We start from the raw sequence: 16,662 nt of genomic DNA, 5'->3' as shown, positions 1-16,662 counted from the left end.
GTCTGTGTCATATTTAATTTGAAGATATTTTGAAGATATGAGTGAATCAAGCAGTTATCTCCCCTTGTTGTATTGTCATACGATCTGTCATTTTTGTTTCACCTAATTTGTGTAATGGACTGTTTTTAAGCCTCGGGTATATTGTATGACGCTATATATATTGAATGATATATTGTTTCAGGGTGTGTTTAATTGACCGGGAATAAAACGTTCTCACCCCGTAACCAGTGTCTTGGACTTTTGTTGTTGCCTCCACACTAAAATCGGTTACAATTTGCTACTATTTTTTTAAGAACACGTTTTATATCAAGTCTATCAGTGGCATTGAGATTTGACACTCATAAGAAAGAGCAGTTATTGATAATATATTTATTATGAGGAACACAGCGTTTCGGAGTATATACTTACGCCTTGATTAAATAAATAAATGCTATGCGTCAGACATATATATGTACCTGTAAGAACAACGTAAGTATGGACTTATGAACGTTCAAGACGGTCTAAACTGCCAAACAAAGTGTGCGTATCGTATTTGTTTACCAAATTAAACGAATTATTAGTAATTACATGACGTCAAGAGGGACATTGTGTTACAGGTGATTGTGAATGTATGGCCTAGACATGAAGACTTCAGAGAAGTACTATGTGCTGACTGTGGGTGTGGTCGCATCTATGATCATGATAACACATTCAGGCCAGTCGTCCACCAAGGATTATGCAAATGGCTGGAAAAAGCTTCACCAACACCCAACCATCAATAAGGAAAGTATGTATGACAAATCAGGCGACAGACGGAACTATAAGTTCACTGATGCTTGGATGCGTACCAATCTCCATTCTGTGTTGGTCGTAAGGCGCTATCACCTGTATGACATTCTAATACGACGTGACATAAACGTTTCCTGTCAACAAACCTCGACTGATGGAGTGAGTGAGTGAGTGAGTTGGGTTGAACACCGCTTTTAACATTATACCAGTTACATCACGGCGGATCAGCTTAATGTGGTGTGTGTGTGTGTGGGGGGGGGGGTGATGGGGTGGGTGGGTGATGGGGGGGGGGGGGGGGGGGGGGGAGAAAGCCCGAAGTGATGCAGGTCTCAGACGTTTACCACTTCTGTGAAACCCATGAGCACGGGTATGGTGCTGACGAACCGAGAAACGTAATCAGGGCCACCGAGATTCAAACAAAGGACTTGGTACACATGACATCAAACAATGCCACATGTAAGGCCATTTTATAAACTGAGGAGGAAATATGGCAGAACCACGCATCAGTACTGTCAACTTTTGCCCATTCCTCTTGTTCAAAACATTTGATTTTTTTTCAAATTGTATCCAGTACGACCCAAAATGGCAAACTCCCTATTCCCTAATTCCCTACTAACCGACAAAACCTTTGAGAAAAAGAAACTACAACAGAACATTATAAAAAAGGGTCGATGAACAAGGCAATGCCAGATTTAAAATATATTACCATTATTATTTCGAAACTCTATTTAGAGGTCAAACTATGGAATATACTTCTAAAAGGGTAAGTTATAAAAAAATGAGGCCTAATACTATCTGAGGAAACAAAATATAAAATGCTCGACTTCATCGATAACGTGTCCATTTAAAACTTGTGTATAAGACATGGAGGCAGGAAGTACATGTAGTCATCCCCATTGGTACATTTGTGCTCCCCTCCTTTCTAATCTGTTACTCTATACAATCAATCGGAATTCATTCTCGAATCGGCAAAATGAAAGAAAGGAAACCTGGGCAAGAAATTCAAATTCAAGGCCAGGTATATTATTGACCTAGAACGGATCAATAATGGTTAAAAAACAATTCAACACCGCTGATTTACCAATCTCAACTATAAACATAAACGTGCAGTGACAGGTCATCATCTGTTTGAGATGTAGGTGAGGTGATGTGAAATTGGGTTTAACGTCGCGTCCAAGATTATTACACTTATATTGCGACGTGCATGCACGTGTTTGTATGTGTGTGTGTGGCTGCGAGTATTAGTCCGGACTGAAGCCGATTTTTAGTGCTAGCTCACTGAGATACCATGTCGCAGTTTAACGTGAATGCCCCACTCAGACACAGTAGGACCATTATTTCACATCCAATTGTTGGTTCTCTTGCAGTAGCTGTGGGGAGCTCTATGATTGATGTAGGGTCATTATATAACATCCAATTGTTGCCCCACTTGCAGGAGCTGTGAACAGTTCCGTGGACAGTTCCGTGGACAGTTCCGTGGACAGCACCGTGGACACCACCGTGACTGCAGCTCTGTCCAGGAAGGTCCGTCTAGCCTGTTTCATTACCACCAGGGAGGTCAACATGGAGACCAAATTGAAGGCCGTTAATGAGACGTAGGGCAGGAGATGTGACAAAATGCCGTATGTGATGACAACCAACAAAACAGGGCCGGACATATTAGGAGTGACAATCTCTGATTCTCGCGCTACTTTAACCAAGAATGTTGTGCATGCTTTCACACACATGTACACCACATCACTAGACAAGTACGACTGGTATCTCAAGGCTGATGATGACACGTGTGTTATAGTAGAGAATCTCAAATTCATCCTTTCCCATTTAAACTCCAACAAACGTGTCTACGTCGGTGAGCACATCGTACCCTCAAGGATACATGAATGGCAGGTTCCAATGAAGACATTCAGACAGCAACGTGTTTGTATAAACTGGCAGTGCCAACATATCTATCTTTAGACATGTATAACAGATCGTCCTTCGATGCTGCGGCGCCCGTGTCATTCCAAGTTGGAAAGCGCAAAGTTCCGTCCACAATCACTGCACATAATAGATATCGTAAGGTGAGCGGTCCGGTAAAATTTATATTCTCAACAATCAATGCGACTTTATATTCTCAACACCTTTGTAGGCGAGTCCGTTGTTTTGAGTGGGTTACCGATTTAATTTAGGAAATACCGGTACTATTCATCAATCTGGTGTTATCTGGGTTTCTTTGAACATGACCCCCTAGGCATTTTGTGAAGCGGCCTTCAAATCACCTTTTTTCAATCAGAAATGGTCACTTTGGTTTGAACTCTGTTCGACAAAATTTACTCAGAATCGAACATATTTGGAATTTATGATGGAATCCAATGTGTTATATTTAAGTGATATTCAAAAATCATATTTCACCAAGATGAACAGAATCTTCTTGTGACGTATAGTTTGCTCCGAGCTAGCAGTAATACTTACGTAAATATCAATGATTTTATCTCGGAGTACAAATCTGCTGAGGGCAAGTTTCAACGCCGCTCTAAAGCGAGACATTTACATGTGTGCGTGCGTGCGCGCGTGCGTGCGTGTGTGCGTGTGTGTGTGTGTGTCCATAACTTAAATAGTTCTTACATGAAATGGGTGTTTTAAACTGTGCATAATAAGGCGTTTGGGGGCTTTTTCATAGATCACAATGCCAAACCTGAAAAACAGTTTTAACCGCTGATGTCACATATTTAAAAGTGCGGTTTTATTACCACCATTGTACAATGGCTTCCATAGATGGCGTCGCGGTCACCTGATTTATTATGTTTCTTGGGACTGATGCTTTCAAAAAGTTCGGATCCGGTAATTGGGTATTTTTATATGTCAATTGTTCAATTCTTGCACATAACCTTGACAAGTCGCTTTGTCCTCCACCTCACCAAGATTATCTTGAATACCCATTGGTTCACAATTCAGCGACGAGAAATAGTCCCCACCCCCAGTCTTGTATATCAATAGGGTTAGGTTGTTGCAGTCGTCCAGACACAAGCTTTACGATTTCCCAGAAACGTTTAGAGTCTACCGCTGCTGTATTTTCTAGGTCACTCCTTTTACATTGTACAAACTGGTTCCAATGTAAAAAAGAAATAATTAAGGGTTGCGTTTTTTTCTCTTAATGTACTTTTTTACATTGAGAGTTAACAGGTAACCCCTAATGTAAAAATGTTTACTTTAAAAGTATTTTTACATTAAGGGTTGTAACAGTGCGGTGATGGTAAACAAAGGGATATAGAGGTCGATGAATGTTGAAAATAACACGTGCAGTGATTGTAAACAAAGAGATTTAGAGCGTAAGCTGTGATTGTAAACAGAGGGTTGAAGAGGTTGATGAATATTGAAAATAACGCGTGTTGTGATTGTAAACACGACCGTACTTGAGAAGTCGATTCCTGCTAAAATAGATATGTCAGGTGGCTTGGGATAACTATGATTTACATAAAAAGTGCATAGGTTAAATCCCAGTGTGTTTAAATCCCATTGTGTCCACATCCCAATATCCTGACAGAAATTCCTGTTGGCACACTGGTAATTCAGTTTCCTCCCTATTTATGTAAATGGACGGAACCACTATTGTTTGACTTATTTTAGCTAAGAGATAAACATCTTATGAAACATTGCACACTGCAGTTTGGCAAGTCCACGCATCTATTTCTGAGCAATAACATCCAAATTCGACCAGTATGTGTCACGATGTACTTTGCCATCTCAGATAAACTCAAGGCAACAGGTGTTTTTTTGTGTATGTCACACTGTATGGACGTTAGCACCTTTTATGTTGCTGCCTTTTGCTTTTATATATTTTTATTATTCGTATTTCGACCTTCACACATTAGTTTGTAAAATCTACAGAGTATATAATTATTTAAGTATTTAATTTAGACAAAACGTCTCTTGTAAACCAAGCTCAAACACATTACATTAATATATAAGTTGTTTAGCAAGTAAATGCATATGAAGCGACCCCATGGTATTTGATTGTCTAACTAAGCATTGTGTTTCTCTCTGTCTGTCTGTCTGTCTGTCTGTCTGTCTGTCTGTCTGTCTGTCCGTCTGCCTGCCTGCCTGTCTGCCTGCCTGCCTGCCTGCCTGCCTGTTGTCGGCTGATGATAGGGTGAGCTTGGTTTGGGTTGCAATGCTGCTCCGAACGATGTCACTATTGTTGTCTCCGGAATTTTTGTGTCTTCATAAATACTTGTAGATAAATAGTCTGTAAAGTTATTACTGTGACTTGATTGTAATACGAACCTATTTCAACATGATATTGAGTTTATACAGGTATAAACGTAAACAATGATATGCACGCTTTGCGTCCTAGTATAAATATACCTCAATCAACGGAAAACAATAGTGAAGTCAATATTGTTAAATAAAACATCCCAGTCAGCTGTACTGGTACACCATTGATCCAGCATGTCAACCAATTAGAGTACATCTTAAAGCTGTTCATGTAAGTCTGACTGTGGGACAATATTCAATAATCATATTTCCCCAAGATGGATAGATTCTTCTTGTGACGTATAGCTTGCTCCGAGCGAGAAATAAAACATACGAAACAATCGATGATTTTATCTCGGAATACAAGTCTGCTGAGGGCAAGTTTAAACGCCGCTCTAAAACGAGACCTATACATTGCTGTGGCATCCATTAGAGATAGGTAAGTTTGCTATTGTCGATATACGTTTTGTTTTTCATGGTAAAAGCCACGTCTTAATCGACACATATTACATGGAATGTAGACAGTTGAATATAAAAGTCTCCACTTTCTTCCAAACCTTTTTCATCTAAACTGTTAGGAGTATAATTGTGTTAAAGTCAAGTGTCTAGAACCCTGTTCAGCACAGTGGGGTAGACAGCAGACACTGTGGGGGATGCAGCCTGTCGAGAGTCCTGGGGTGGTGCACTCCTTCATGGAAACATCAACCGCATAGTTGTACATTGCGAGAAGGGGCAGTCGGGTAGCATAGTGGTTAAAGCGTCCGCTCGTCACGCCGAAGACCCGGGTTCGATTCCCGACATGGGTACAATGTGTGAAGCCCATTTCTGGTGTCCCCCGCCGTGATATTGCTGGAATATTGCTAAAAGCGGCGTAAAACCATACTCACTCACTCACTCACTACATTGCGAGAAACAGTACACCTTTGTATCCGCTGTATTTTTGCATGATACAACATATTTGAATATTGCGACAAAATTGTGCACCATTGTGTCCGTTGTATTGTCTGTTAAAAATGAGGTTTGCGACGAAAGTAAATCATTGTGTTCGTTTGCAATAATTGATGTTGCGATAAGTAGTACACCACCGTCATAACTCGTATCACAATACGAGGATGTTGTGCTAAAACTGTTTATTAGATAACACGTATCAAGCATACAATACGAGTATGTTGTGCTATAACTGTCTACTTGATGTCACGTATCAAGCATACAATACGAGTATGTTGTGCTATAACTGTCTACTTGATAACATGTATCACACGAAGATGTTGTGCTAAAACTATCTACTTGATAACACTTATCACACATACAATGCGAGGATGCTGTGCTATAACTGTCTACTTCATAACATGTATCACAAATAGAATACGAGTACGTTGTGCTATAACTGTCTACTTGATAACACTTATCACACATACAGTACGATGATGTTGTGCTAAAACTGTCTACTTGATAACACTCATCACACATACAATACGAGTATGTTGTGCTAAAACTGTCTACTTGATAACACTCATCACACATACAATACGAGGATGTTGTGCTATAACTGTCTACTTGATAACATGTATCACACGAAGATGTTGTGCTAAAACTGTCTACTTGATAACACTCATCACACATACAATACGAGGATGTTGTGCTATAACTGTCTACTTGATAACATGTATCACACGAAGATGTTGTGCTAAAACTGTCTACTTGATAACACGTATCACACATACAATACGAGGACGTTGTGCTATAACTGTGCTTTGCTGATGTGTTGCATGTGATATGACACAGTTGACATGGATGCATTGAGACTTCTTCCACTGCAATAAGCTGTTCACATCTCTATCTGGCAATACCCGACGTGTTATCACTTCACAGTCTCTAGTGTGTCCCTCTGCAATAAGCTGTTCACATCTCTATCTGGCAATACCCGACGTGTTATCACTACACAGTCTCTAGTCTGTCCCTCCTGCTACTTTCCTCCCGGCGATGATGGCAAGCTCGTTTTGACTTGATGTGTTTGCGCCTGTACTCATATAGTACTGTTAGGGCAAGGTCATAGAATAAAAACGCGTGAGATTAAATGTTCTTGGTTTGTCTTGTCACTATCTTACTGGAGTAGAATCTTGAAGTCATGTATGAGCAGCCATGCGTGCACTGTTATCACCAAATATAAAGGGTCGCACACTCCTGCCACAGGCGATACCGAATAACAGGTATGGCAAAACAGCCAGCTCTGTGTATTTATGCGTGACGCATCTCATGTCGCTTGTCAACATGAATACCTATGCTACTTTTGGAATTCACAAACTGCTTACTCACTGACACTGGTGGTTGGGATTTCGTATCGAGCTTATTTTTTTATTCATATATTATATTACCTAGAGAGAGAGAGAGAGGGAGAGAGAGAGAGAGAGAGAGAGAGAGAGAGAGAGAGAGAGAGAGAGAGAGAGAGAGAGGAGGAGGAGGGGAATTATACTTATATTGTCTCTGGCGACATATGCCAAACGGTCCCCACCTACAAAGCTAAGTTGTGACAGCCAGAAAGTTATTCCGTTGCTGTTTACAGATCTTTGTTAACGTATTTCTTGGTTTTATTTGACCACGAAACGGAAAGTAATATCTACGGGTGGCTGTTTCTTCAAATTTCATTTTTCTATAAATTTAGAGAGAATGCGACAGTCGCACTGAACGTATCGCGAAATTAATTTGCGATACAGGGGAAGGAACTTTTGAAATGAAGTGTACATATTGCAAATCGGAACATCTGTCTCCTGTACTGGTGTTTTGTCATCGTTAAATAAATATTCCATTTCCCCAAGCAGTGTCAGGTGCGGTCGGGTAGCCTAGTGGTTAAAGCGTTCGCTCGTCACACCAAAGACCCGGGTTTGCTTCCCGACATGGGTACAATGTGTGAAGCCAATTTCTGGTGTCCCCCGCCGTGATATTGCTGGAATATTGCTAAAAGCGGTGTAAAACCATACTCACTCACTCACTCCCAAGCAGTGTCACCTCTGGGGGATGACACTTCAAGACATTCAATGATCTATGCAGCTGTGGAAAGTTGAAAGACGTCACGTCACCCTTCAGAAAGGCTAAGCTAATTCATTCGTGTCCGTCTTGGTTCCCGGTCTAAATTACACCCACGAGCAAGTACCCAGCGTATTATTCCACCTGTTGTTTTCACAGTGCTAGGTGTGTAACGAGGAGCCAGATAACGCAGGTGTGGTATACAGTCTATAGAACGACTGTTATCCTTGCCGTTCATCTTCAAGTATCATTACCAGGCTGTTATATATTTTCGACCTGGACAGGTGCAACACGCGGTGGTGTTCAAGACACTGCGTCTGAACTGATTGATTGGCATATTCAGAAGTTGTTAAATACCAGAAGGACACAGTATTTTATTGATGGCAATTTCTTTATCCCATTATGATGCAACGTTTCGGTACATATACATGTAAGTGTAACAGGCGTAACAGGTGCAAGCCGTGTGTCACACCTACCTACATGTCCAGCGGTATCCGACCGTGTACATCACAGTGTGTTACACCTACCTATGTTACTACATGTCCAGCGATATCCGACCTTCTACAACACCGCGTGTTACACCTGCCTATGTAACTACATGTCCAGCGGTATCCGACCTTCTACATCACCGTGTGTTACACCTACCTACATGTCCAGCGGTATCCGACCGTATACATCACCGTGTGTCACACCTGCCTATGTAACTACATGTCCAGCGATATCCGACCGTGTACATCACCGTGTGTTACACCTACCTATGTAACTACATGTCCAGCGGTATCCGACCTTCTACATCACCGTGTGTCACACCTGCCTATGTAACTACATGTCCAGCGATATCCGACCGTATACATCACCGTGTGTTACACCTGGCCGGGTCAATTGATTCTACGCGTAGTTTCGTTTTTTTATTCTTTTTGAGGGTAAGGGATGGTGTTTTCCGGTGTGTTGACGGGATTGCGCGGGTTTGGAAGGGCATGTGTTGGTGATGAAGTGATTCAGAAATGCGGGATGTGGCAAAGACGGGATTCAAACATACATTACTTGGAACTATATTACCTTTTACGTATACAAACAAACTGGTCCATCTCACCAACGCTAATCCACTCGTTACACGGGGTCGCATAGACACTAAGAAGAGGCAGGATGCGGTACATGATGACCCTATTAGCGCGTGGTCGCCTAGACACTAAGAAGGGGCAGGATGCGGTACATGATGACCCTATTAGCGCGTGGTCGCCTAGACGCTAAGAAGGGGCAGGATGCGGTACATGATGACCCTATTAGCGCGTGGTCGCCTAGACGCTAAGAAGGGGCATGATGCGGTACATGATGACCCTATTAGCGCGTGGTCGCATAGACACTAAGAAGGGGCAGGATGCGGTACATGATGACCCTATTAGCGCGTGGTCGCCTAGACAGAAAGAAGGTGCAGGATGCGGTACATGATGACCCTATTAGCGCGTGGTCGCATAGACACTGAGAAGGGGCAGGATGCGGTACATGATGACCCTATTAGCGCGTGGTCGCATAGACACTAAGAAGGTGCACGATGCGGTACATGATGACCTTATTAGCGCGAGTCGCTAGTTGTAAAATGTTATTGGCTTGGGAACCGGTGCAGATGCCGCATTAGAATTACAGCTTACAATTGGTCCCTTTCAACCCATGGTCAAAAGAGACGATTAAGTGATTACTTTATGTGACTTGGTTGATGGCACGCTGCACCTGATATTAATCACCAGTCTGTCTGGTCTAAACTAACACTTTGTCAATGAAAACATTTCGCACACACACACACACACACACACACACACACACACACACACACACACACACACACACACGTGGGCGCAAGTTCCATGGGATAAGTTGTGTTACAGGTGGTTATAGTAAGCAAATATGTATGGTGTTCGGAGATAGGTTGTGTTACAAGTGGTTACAGGACGCCAATATGTAGAGTGTGAGGAAATAATTTGTGACAGGTGGTTACAGGACGCCAATATGTACAATGTCAGGAAATATTTTGTTACATGTGTTTACAAGGACGCTAGTATGTACAGTGTCATGAGATACTTTGTTGCAGGTGGTTACGGGACGCGAATACGTACAGTGTCATGAGATTCTTTGTTACAGGTGGTTAGAGGACGCCAGTATGTACAGTGTCATGAGATACTTTGTTGCAGGTGGTTAAAGGACGCCAGTATGTACAGTGTCATGAGATACTTTGTTACAGGTGGTTAAAGGACGCCATTATGTACAGTGTCATGATATACTTTGTTACAGGTGGTTACAGGACGCCAGTATGTACAGTGTCATGAGGTACTTTGTTACAGGTGGTTAAAGGACACCAGTATGTACAGTTTGAGGAGATTCTTTGTCTTGTTCACCTTCCTCGGTGGTGCCGTCTTCGTCATCTTACTCCTCGTGATGACGCATTCAGGTGAGTAAGACGTTGATGAGCACGGCTTGCATCTAATTGTTGCATGTACCATGTTGTGATGTACCATGTGTTGTACAATGTGATGAACCATGTGATGTACCATGTGTTGTACCATGTGATATATCCATATGAGGTACCATGTGATGTACCATGTGATGTGCCATGTGATGTACCATGCGCTGCACCATGTGATGTACCATGTAATGTACTATGTTATGTACCATGCGCTGCACCATGTGATGTACCATGTGATGTACAATGTGCTTGATCATGTGATGTACCATGTGCTTGATCATGTACGAAACAATGTGCTTTGTCAAATTTCTCCAGTCCTTCTTGTTATCCCTGAACACACAGAGGACTATAAATGACACATTGGGCATTTGTTAGTTTGATACCCAATGAACTATGATTAATTCAAAAAAAAAATTGCAGATAGTCGCTATTCAACAGCACGTTTTGCAAGTGATTTTACCCACCTACAAGATTCGATTATTGGGACCGGTGCTCATGAAGATGACATTCGCCTGACAGAACACGGCCTTGACCTGTTTCTAGAAAGCAAGGATGAGGTCAAGGACGGAGAAGGGAATAACGAAGATTTCACTTGTAAGTCAATGCTTTCCGTCATCACATCACAAATTTGGTTTGACGCCACTAATGAATATGATATCAGTTATATTATGACTAGTCAGATATATGGATCATTGCCTGGTGCTTCAAGCCACAGCAGGTTCCTTGGTATGCTGAGTAAACAATGACCATACATACGACAATGATCCCTGGGCTGTAGCAACATGGAATCAATTTGAAGTCAGTTTGTAAACAGTCTGCTTACCAATTGCATGAAAACATTGCCTTGTCTCAATTGATCGTCTTGTCTTTCTGACCAGTGAGAGAGTAAATGGAATAGCCCAAGGCTTCACTCAAAACCAGCAAACCATGAACTATGAACAATGAAATTGTTTGATAGTCACGACAAGCCAACATATCATTAAAATGTGTTAACATGTTTAAAGCAACAAACGCATACTTATTGTATGCCAATTGTGTGAGTGTTCATTGCAACTGGTAGGGCAAGACAAACTTACATTTCCCTTTTCACGAAAACCTGGTGTCACCACTTATTTTCAGAGGCCCATTCATACACTGTTACCTCCATTATTTTGGATAATCGAGACTGTTTATTCTCTGTGGTTGACGTTTGGTATTTATCCCTGTAAAGTCGTCATCAATGATGATGTAAAAAATAGAAGCTCCCAGTTTGGCAGACTGATCAAGAAAGCAAGAGCCAAAGTTAACCACTTAGGGTTTCCGGCCTGTGCAGTCGTCGTCAATGATGCTGTAAAAAATACAAGCTCCCAGTTTGGCAGACTGATCAAGAAAGCAAGAGCCAAAGTTAACCACTTAGGGTTTCCGGCCTGTGCAGTCGTCGTCAATGATGCTGTAAAAAATACAAGCTCCCAGTTTGGCAGACTGATCAAGAAAGCAAGAGCCAAAGTTAACCACTTAGGGTTTCCGGCCTGTGCAGTCGTCGTCAATGATGCTGTAAAAAATACAAGCTCCCAGTTTGGCAGACTGATCAAGAAAGCAAGAGCCAAAGTTAACCACTTAGGGTTTCCGGCCTGTGCAGTCGTCGTCAATGATGCTGTAAAAAATACAAGCTCCCAGTTTGGCAGACTGATCAAGAAAGCAAGAGCCAAAGTTAACCACTTAGGGTTTCCGGCCTGTGAAGTCCTCATCAATGATGCTGTAAAAAATACAAGCTCCCAGTTTGGCAGACTGATCAAGAAAGCAAGAGCCAAAGTTAACCACTTAGGGATTTCGGCTTTGGTTACAAAAGTGTACTCAATCGACGAAACGTTGACACCAACATCAGCTTTGGGAATTAGAAACTATATAAAGGAAACCGTTTTTCTTAACGGCCCATGAAGCTGAAATGTTGAAAATGTTCTCTCATATAACTCAAGGTCTCAACAAATTCTAGGCGTTTTTTTCAATGATTTCCGAAACATGTTTAAATGTATTCGGTTGTCCACCAAAAAAATAAACCCCAAGATGTGAATAGTGATTTCATTTCACATATTTGTAAGTTTCAACTCTCTCTCAAATAGGAAAGAGTACCGTGACAACTTTGGATTACCTCCATGTTTATTTATAATATAATTGGTTCTATGAGATGGGTATTTTAGTTTCAGACTGTTCTGATCTACTTTGGACATTGACATAGAACAATCGACTATACCATGAGTAACGTGTTCATTTAATGTATATGAAAATGCAAGAAACTTGTAATATAATCTTACTAAACATATTTGTGCTTTATAATAATGGATTTGACAGTGAAGCTTCTCATTTCATCTGCCTGTTTTTTATCCATGTCACCTGGCCAATGGTTTGTCATCAGACAGTTATGCAGACAAGTCTTTTAGATATGTGATTTACAAAAAATTGAAATATCTGAAAAAATACTTTCTTTATGATATACATCAGTGTAAAAGACTGAGTTTTCCGATGTTAAGAAAAGTGATATTTTCTTTTGTAATTTTACTGCAGTGAACATCAAACTTTAACAGAGCTATTGTCCTACAAGATATAGCTCTCCATTATCTCAAGTTTCATGCCCGAACACAAACTGTTGACGTCCATGTTTCTTTAATTCTACATTGACAAGGCAAAAGACAGATCGTCATTCATGGAGTTAACATCACTTCTTGCCAGGTTTTTTTATTATCTCGTAAATATTTACTTACAAACTGTAAATTGCTTATATAACTCGTCAATGGAGACTGTTCGTTTCGCAAAGCGCCATTTTTTTACTTGACCAGAATGTATTATTTTGCTTCCAACAGCAGGCTCCTAGTTTTCAAGAATATCTTTTGTTAATGTTGATTGTGTATATATTCATATCTAAATGTATGATGAAAAACGTTCGTGACCCTAAATATTATTAGATACTTAATAATATTCTGCTGTTGCCCCTCCTGCAGTAGCTATGGGGAGCTCTGTGATTGACTGATTGATGCATGACTGTCATATAACATCCCATTGTTGCCACTCTTGCAGTAGCTGTGGACAGCACCGTGGCTGAAGCTCTTTCCAGGAAGGTCCGTCTGGCCTGTTTCATCACCACCAGGGAGGTCAACATGGAGACCAAATTGAAGGCTGTCAATGAGACGTGGGGCAAGAGATGTGACAAGATGCTGTATGTAATGACAACCAACAAAACAGGGCCGGACATATTAGGAGTGACCATTCCTGACTCCCATCGCACTCTCACAGAGAAAATCGTCCATGCTTTCACTCACATGTATAGTACATCACTAGACGAGTATGACTGGTTCCTCAAGGCTGATGATGACACATATGTCATTGTAGAAAATCTCAAATTTCTTCTCGCGCATCTAAACGCCAGCAAACCTGTCTACGTTGGCGACCACTTCGCACCCTTCTCACCTAACGGGTACATGGGTGGTGGGGCGGGGTATGCTGTCAGTAGGGAAGCTCTCCGTCGACTGGTGGAGCAGGGTTACAGGGTGCCAGGTAGATGTCGCCACGCTGGAGGAAGTGAAGACATCGAGACCGGGCGATGCATGTACAAGGTTGCAGTGTCTACATATCTTTCGTTAGACAAGTACAACAGATCGACCTTTCATGGTGCAAATCCTGACACATTCCAAGTTGGTGTAGCTTTATCTCCGGGTTTTCTGCCAACAAATACCACTCGGTAAGCTGAGTTTACCTGTTCCTGTTTGGTGAATGGGTAATTTGGTGTAACGCTACTATGAACAGGATTACAGTTTTCTCAATGTTGGAATAAAGGGCTATATTCCCTCTGGCTAAAACAAAACACGTACCATTATATTGTGTTGACAGACCAACTAGCATGGGCCAGGTTTCATTATTCCAGTGTATCTTGTATCTGTGCCTTTGATACAGAGTTTCTTAACTTGGTCTTAGTATCTAGGTCTCATATGTCAAGCGTTCATTAACGAAACGAAAACCTGTATTTATGAAGTAGAACCTCATGAAAAATCCCTGTATTGATTGCAGTTGCTGACGGTTTATATCAACTAGCATAACTGTGTCTGTTAGTTTCAAGTGACTTGTTTCTAACGTTTTACATATATATATATATATATATATATATATATATATATATATATATATATATATATATACAATCATTTTCTCACCGTTTCAGATTTAGGGTTTAAACTCTAGTATTGGCTTTTTCTTGATTTCTAGTATAGTTTTTCCTTGTACTTTATAATTACAGCACGGCGAGACTTCTATAGACAATGTTTATATATTGATAGCTTTTTTTATATAAAGCGACTTAGAGGCTGTATATTCCCGTTTGGATTCCGTGTCAGTCTGAAATGGGAGATCAGGTGGTCAGGTCTGTGACTGGGCAGATTGGGAGCATCGTAAAATGGGCGTGTATCACATACTTCCATGGCCCACTTTCGCTGCTGTACTATTGTCGCCTGCAACAATCAACAAACACATAATATGTAGTTGAGTTGTTTCAATTTCTGTTCTTGACACAGGGCCCTGAGTGCTGCTCACAGCTGACCATAAGCTTCCACTATGTGGAACCGGAGCTGATGAGAACTCTGGATATGTTCCTCTACCAGATCACTGTGTTTGGTCGGACGGTGAAATACAAGGAGCTCTGGAATCTGTTCCGAGCAGAGGAGTTTCACATACCACAAGAACGTCGGAGGCGCCCTTACCCAGGGGAGACAATAGAGCAGTACTACAAGAATGCTACAGAGTGGAGACTGAAGAACACAACTATCTATATTCCAGACAAGACGAAACCAAAGAAAAAAACAGGAGCGTGAGTCTGGAGTCAGGAATTGTGTCTTGCTATTCATATGAGCAACATACTTCTTTTTGCCATTTCGAAAAATAAATACATAGATCTTTTCGATAGTATGATATTCCACCGAATCTAAATTTTAGGCTTACAATATTTTTTTGATATCATTTTTTATAAACACTTTGTCATCTGTCAGACTTCGTTATGTGAGGAACATTGTTTTGGAACTGGAACATCCTGCAGGGACATGGAAGGAGACATTGAAAGAATACGGGGAATATACTATTGAGCTGAGAAATCTTTATTATACACACCTGGGAAATTTCAAAGCACCCCGCCTGTAGTTGATACATACTACATGGGACTTTGAACGATATACATAAACTTATGACAGTGGTCTCCTATCAATCAATGTGTAACATTGTGACACACTGGATAAGAAACACCTAGGTCTATCCTAGATGGACGCAAGTTATAGAAAGCATATGAGTTACAGAAGCAGATGAGAGAAGTGAAACATACTCAAATAAGTATTTACTTGAAACAAGTATAACCCATTTAATCATTAATCGATTTCGTTTTCTGTATTTCACTATGAGTATGTCACAGTCATACGATTTTTCCAAACTTATATATTTAAAACAAACATATGTAATGGGAAGTGCATAACTTTTTCCAGGTTTATATATATATATATGCATACCTTGTAGATGATAATAAATTACACTACAACAAATATAACTACATCTGGGTGTTTTATCTTTTATGCAACTTTACATTTTGGATTGTCAATATTTATCTAGATTGCAATGGTCTCCGAGCGTCTTGACATGCTTTGCCCTAAGCAATACCAGGATACACATGTATCAGACTTCAAGGTTTCATTGGCCAAGTAAATGGAAAAACCAAAAATTATTTTTTGTTCAATGAAACAACAATAAATGCATATTTGGCTAAAAGTTTTCTGTAGAGAAAAACAGAGAAGCCTATTGTCCCCCTTACAATACGGAACATGACGTATTCCCATGCTAATGTGAATCGTCAAACATATCACATTTAAGAGCATGCCAAAGTTATACTTTTTTTTTAAATGTTTAACTTTTTCCAGGTGCAAATGTGTTTTAGTGCCGCACTCAGCAATATTCCAGCTATATGTCTGTGGTTTGTTAATAATCGAGTCTGACCATGACAATCCAGTGGTAGATATCATGAACATCGATCCACGCAATTGGGATCGATGACATACATCAACCAAGTCAGCGACCCTGACCACCCGATACCGCTAGTCTCCTCATACGACAAACATAGTTGCCTTTCACAGCAAGCATGGGTTCTTTACGGGTGGTGTGTATGTATATAGTATGTA

At 40.8% G+C, this 16,662-nt stretch overlaps 1 pseudogene; it reads left to right on the top strand.

Moving 5' to 3' along the window:
* Window positions 1-5,345: 5,345 nt before the first annotated feature.
* LOC139460915 (glycoprotein-N-acetylgalactosamine 3-beta-galactosyltransferase 1-like) lies at window positions 5,346-15,318 on the top strand (annotated as a pseudogene).
* Window positions 15,319-16,662: the final 1,344 nt, after the last annotated feature.

This window comes from Haliotis cracherodii, unplaced genomic scaffold (genome assembly GCF_022045235.1).
Source record: "Haliotis cracherodii isolate W230 unplaced genomic scaffold, xgHalCrac1.p SCAF_14, whole genome shotgun sequence".
Lineage (NCBI taxonomy): Eukaryota > Metazoa > Mollusca > Gastropoda > Lepetellida > Haliotidae > Haliotis > Haliotis cracherodii.
This window is presented reverse-complemented; position numbering and strand designations above follow the sequence as displayed.